Here is a 6,000-nt window from a genome sequence, read left to right as displayed (position 1 = left end):
AGTGTGTGTTCCACCACTCTGTAGCCCTGATTTTTCATGGAAAAGTGCTGGTAATATCCTTAACAGCATCAGGGTCTCCAGAAAGACCACCTATGTATTTTATCTGAACTAGCAGAACGAAGATAAAAGTCTTCAAAACCTTTTGGGAGGCACATTCCACGTGTCAACAGGCAAGGTCTACATCCACAGCCACTCTACAGCCAGGCAAAATAGGTTTAATTTGCACCAGCAGCCTCTGTGCAGAAATCCTGCATGGCTGCCCTGCGCTTTTCAATTTTTGACATATTTGCTTTGGAAAAGGAGGTAGAAAAACCTCTCTGCCTTTTTCCCTCAGCAAAGCAACGCGCACAGTCTGCGCCCGCTGCTAAAAATTGTATCGGTATCAATCTCCTCAGCATCACAAACACACCCACATGCGTCTGAATCCTGAAACGCTTATTTTGCAAAGAATGTGCCAAAAGATTTACTTACTCTTTAGAACTGTTTAATGATGTTGTGGGGATCAAAGGAGCAAGCATTTTCATGACAAAAGGAATTTGTACTCCAGGCTCTACAGCACAGACAGTGATTAGTGAGTCATACATAAGAAGTGTCTCGCTTTTCTCTCTTAAAGAGCTGTTGTAGCATTTACCTAAACATTACAGTGCTGAATCAGTACTTTCACAAGTCTTCCCGGTGACTGCCTGAACCGCTCACCTTTACCTGGTTATATCCTGGTGATGGTTCCTCGCCTGAAAATTGTGTTCAGCTCTGTGTTAGCAGACATTAAGGATGCGTCCAGGATTTCCTGGGGGCTTGGAAAGCAACAACTGCATCTGAAGGAGATTTAAAAATATCAGTTCCGAATATATTTTTATTCACGAACAAAATAAAAATAATTACAAAGTGTCTCCTAGTGGAGCTCAGCTAACACAAAGAAACACTTTAATTCCATTACTTAATCTTAAAAAAAAAAAAAACAAAACTACCCAGAGCTGAAACATCCACTCTCATTGTGATACAACCCCCATCCTTCCCCTGAGTTCTTCCTGTTTAAGTCCTACTTCCCCCTCCTTCCAGTGTATAGCTCCCATCTTGCTGCCCTCCTTCCTAAAAAACATGCTGTTTCCCTCTCCTCAGTAATCGGGGATGATGATGATAATGATGATGATGATGATGATGATGATGCTTCCTCTACCCTCACTGGTCTCCCTGCCCCTTTTCCTGGACAGTGTCCATGCAGTTCACTCCCTCTGCAGCTTTGTCACATTCATGGCACCCAAAAATTCACCCCATGGTGGTACTGGTTTGCTCCTGGAAATTGGGAGAGCACAAAGGAAGAGAACAGGATTTTCTTTTTTAAATTGGCCAGAATAAATGGTTGGTTTGTGGTTGTTCTGAATGCAATTTGACACCCATAAACTTTTAGGCAAGTTGAGTTTCTTTTCATCCCATGTTCTCTCTCCTCGCTCAACAAGGAAAGGTTTCAGTGCTGAAAATGGAAAGATTTGCAGAAAAGACTCGCCTGTAATTTGAGTTCTAGAAAAAACCTACAGCTCCTCGAAGGAAATTAAAACCAGAAGGAAAACGAGTTGTTTTCTCATAAAAAATCATTTTATGAAGAAAAAAAATGACTGTCTAAGCTAGCATCACTTATTTTTGATCTGCTAAGACTTCTATTCCTCTTTTTATAGATCTGCCACCGAAGACTCATCCTTTCATAAGCAATTCTCTTCATTCCCTTCAAGTGGTTCCTTAGCAATCTCCCTATATTTCTGTTGGTTTTCCTCAGTGTGTTCCAAAGGGGGGGACATTCAGGTATCAGATGTGGCACTGCAGTGGCCCCAGTGGGTGACACGTCCTCTTCTGCTTCGTGTGGCTTAACTCCCTTGTGCCTGAGAACCCCTGACATGACGCCACTCTTCTGAAAAAGCAGCCGAGTAAAACACTTCTCTGCTTTCTTTGGTGCTTCTCATTCTTGTATCCCCTGCTCTGTGAAGTGAGGAAATTCAATTCACCCCGAGACATGGTCCCAGCCCTGCCACTGTCCTCACTTTTCTGTCCTGCCACTGAGCCCAGACGGCTTCAGCACTGGTGTTGCTGCTCACCTGTGCACCAGCTGCAGGGAGAGCTCTGTGTGCACTTCTGCTGCCAGATATTATTTTAAGAACAGAGCCTCCATTACCAGGAACTCTGAAAAACACTTAAAAGTCCAAGATTGCAGGAAAAAAAAACCACTGTTAAAAGAAACCCTCACTGGAGCGGGAGCATTTTGCATGATTCATGGGCAGCACGGTACCTGAAATATTTCTGTGGTGCCTTTCCCTCAAAGAGCAGTGTTGGGATTGCAAGAGAACATGCCAAAGCACTCACAGTATTTCTGCACAGCTCCTTGAATAGATGCTGCTAAATGTATCTGAAGGAAAAAAATTTGAAAGCTGTGCTGAACTCCTGTGTCAAATACGGCCAAAAACTCGACATTTTCCCTTGTCTGGTTGCTTAGTGCTTGGAGAGGAGGAAACTTAGTCAGTTATTCTGCCATATTTATAAGTTAACATCCTGACAAAGTACATCTCAAAGATGGTAACTCGGGATCCCTAGCCAAATAAGAATTCCTCCAAAATTAGGAAAATTTGGATGAAAACTCCAGATTTGAGCAGAGCAGAGAGGAAAGACTGCAATACCAGGATTCAGATTAGCTTGGAAGCCTGGCATCGGAAGCAGATTGTTCCGCTGGAGCTGCTGCTTGGCTTTTTGAGCAAACAAATCAGTCCTTCTATGTGAAGGTACACACAGCTAAGGCAAGGAAGGCTTGCAGGATCCCACGTGCCTTTAGCTGAAAAACAGGCAGATTCTTCTGAGATGGTTTCAAGGTGTGTGTGACAAAACCAGCTTGCTCTTGATATTCCCCGATTCCAGACAAGAATTTCAGAAGCAGTCAATAAAATTCATGTTCCTGGCTTCATGTCTGAGCTCCTAAGTAGAAATGCTCCGAGAGGCACGGAGCACCTGCAAATCTGATTTATGCTCACAGCAGCCGCAGGAACTCTGCACCTTTGAAACTTCAAGTCATTTGACATCGCCAGCTTTTGACAGACTGAAGCATTTATTACTTCAAATGCTGTATTTTTTATTATCTGGACTAATATTTGAGAGCTGCACCTTCCCCTCTGCTGAGGCAAATTGCGCAGACCTCACACGGTTCATCACCTCCAAGCTGTCAGCATCCCTTTGTCGAGGCGTTGACATTGGAGCAGATGGCATTCCCGGGGTGATCTCGCTAATAATCAGAAGTCCTGCCCCCTGCCTCCTTTTTTCATTGCTGTTCAGCAATGCCTCTGCACCACAGCTCATGCTTGATTGATTACCTGCTCCTGCCTCTGCCTCCTTTCCAGAGCCGCTGCCTTGGGAATGCGCTGCCCCATGCTACAAGTGAGAACTCCTGCCTTTGTCCCTGGATGTGTGCCCTGGCATGTCACCTTAGTAAAATGCGTGTTCTTCAGATGAATGCAGCTCCTCAGGAGATCGAGGCAAGGCTGTATCAGTAACCAGTTGTCTTTCCTGCTTATTCATGTCTGTGTCCTCACCTGGGATTTATTGTTATTAGCTCTGAAGATGCTCAACAGACTGAACCAAGAGCAGATTCCTGGAGAAACCTGATGTTAACACCCTTATTACCCGCATCACTCCCATTTTCCAAAAACAAGGACAACTTTAACCAACCTTTGTGTGTTTGCTGCCTTTGTACTGGTTTTTCTTTTATCAAAGGGGCCCACAGGACCTTTCAGATACCTCTCAGAAATCCGAGTAAATCACGTTAACAGTGACTTCTTGCTTTATTAAAAACTATGAAGTTGGAGAATATTATTCTACCTGGAGGGATTGTTGGATGAGACAGCATTACACCACCACATTTTAATTTTTGCCTCACTCAAGGTGAGGCAAAAGGTTTTCTGGGAATCTTCCTGGAATTCATATCAAATGAGCCAGTTTAAAGTTTCTAGCATTAAACCTATTAAAGTTTCTAAAAATTAGCATATCATTAGCTTCTTCCAGTACTTTGCAACTTTCTTGCTAAAAGTCTACAGTGAATGTTATCACAAGTGTCAGGCAGTTCTTGTTTTGCCAACAAAGAAAAAAATACTCACATGCAGTTTTTAACTGTTTTCATTCTCTTTTCATTGATTTGTCCTTTTTTTTTTTTCCACATGAGCAGGTCATGAAAAGTTGTCCTCCTTAAATCCCTTCTCCACGCCAATCTTTTTTTTCCTTCTCTGGCTTCTCCTCCAGTCTGCACTCTTTCCACTCTGAGTTTTATTTACCCACATGTCTTAGGGTTGGGTTTAGGTTTTTATCCCTCTGATAATTCTTCTACCAGAAGGAACTTGATGAGATCCAAAGCCCTCCTGTTTCAGCCTCTGGGTTCTGACACTGGCCAACATCAACTGCTCCAGAGGCAGACATTGGCCATTCTGCTGCCCAAGTAGTCTCTTTCTGATTTCTGATGCTTAAGGGTAGTTTTAAACTCCATCCTTCCTCCTTTCTTCTTTTCCAGAATCATATTTTTAAAGCAACACAACTAGAAGGAAGATAATGAGAGTAAAATCCAATCACCTGTTTTTCACGGGGATCAACTGTGAATCTTCTGAGCCAAGACTTTGGCAGAGAAATTGGCAGTTTCCATAATGGAACTGTGAATCAAAACACACAGAGAGGGATTATTATTGAGCTACCATCCAACAAACTGGAAATGTATTTTTGAACTACTGCTTTTAGTCCGTATTACTCCACATTCACTACAGTTAAGCACACAGCACTCCTTGGTTACAGGAGATAATTCATTACTCCTGGGTGAACTTTCCGTGGTTACTGCAGCACTTAACCTGTGCAACTCCTAAACTTTCTCAATGTTTTATATTAAATGAATGCAATCAAAATGAGTAAGATGTCCTATACAGATAATGCAACATGCAGAATGAGTATCACACATTAATGATACACAGCAATAGCAGGTCGTGCTCCTGAAAGCATTCCTGTATATTCATGTCAGTGTCTGACAGATGAAAGGGCTGCACACAGCAAACGCTGGGCATCTCTAATTAATGCTGACCTAAGATGTGACACCAAATTAATTGTTCTAAATGCACTAGAAAAAAAAACAATAGCATATTGCATGAATGCACAAAAAATTCCAGGGAATTTGAGTATCTTTCTTCCTGCAGGAATGGAACACACCACCTCAGACCCCGAGAAATCACGACAACCTGGGAGAAGAACAGGCCACAGAGCTGAACTGGTGCCACTGGGCCATGGCCACAGGCTCCCTCTTTGATAGAGGGTTGTTGACAATGCCAGAGGTACTGGGTACAAGAGCAGTTTTCAGCTTGGGCCGGTCAGCCTGGGGGTTTCCATCATGACTCAAGTCTAGGAGGCAGGGAGGAAAGGCTGAGAGAATTGGGATTGTTCAGTCTGGAGAAGAGAAGCTTTGGGGTGACCTCATTGCGGCCTTGCAGGGCCTGAAGGGACCCTGCAAGAAAGATGGAGAGAGACTTTTTACAAGGGTCAAGGGTGACAGGACAAGTGGGAATGGCTTCAAACTGACAGAGAGTAGGGTTAGATGGGATATTAGGAAAAAATTCTTGACTGTGAGGGTGGGGAGGCTCTGGCACAGGTTGCCCAGAGAAGCTGTGGCTGCCCCATCCCTGGAAGTGTCCAAGGTAAGGTTGGACAGAGCTCTGCTTAACCTGGTCTAGTGGAAGGTGTCCCTGCCCATGGCAGGGTGTGGCATTGGATGATCTTTCAGGTTCCTTCCAACCCAAACCATTTCAGGATTCGATGATTCCATAACGCTACCTTAACTCACTTGTTTTTCCAGAACGATTTCCAGCCTCAAAGTTTGCAGGGAAGAGCCAAACAAATGTGCTGTGAATAACTCAGAAGCTAGAAGGCAAATGTGAAAGATTTCTAACTTATTTTCCAAAGTCTTACGCATTACTCTTCAATGCCTATTTTAGCCTGACT

The sequence above is a fragment of the Corvus cornix genome, chromosome 1 (genome assembly GCF_000738735.6).
Source record: "Corvus cornix cornix isolate S_Up_H32 chromosome 1, ASM73873v5, whole genome shotgun sequence".
NCBI classification, from domain to species: Eukaryota; Metazoa; Chordata; class Aves; order Passeriformes; family Corvidae; genus Corvus; species Corvus cornix.
Note: the sequence above shows the minus strand (reverse complement) of the source record.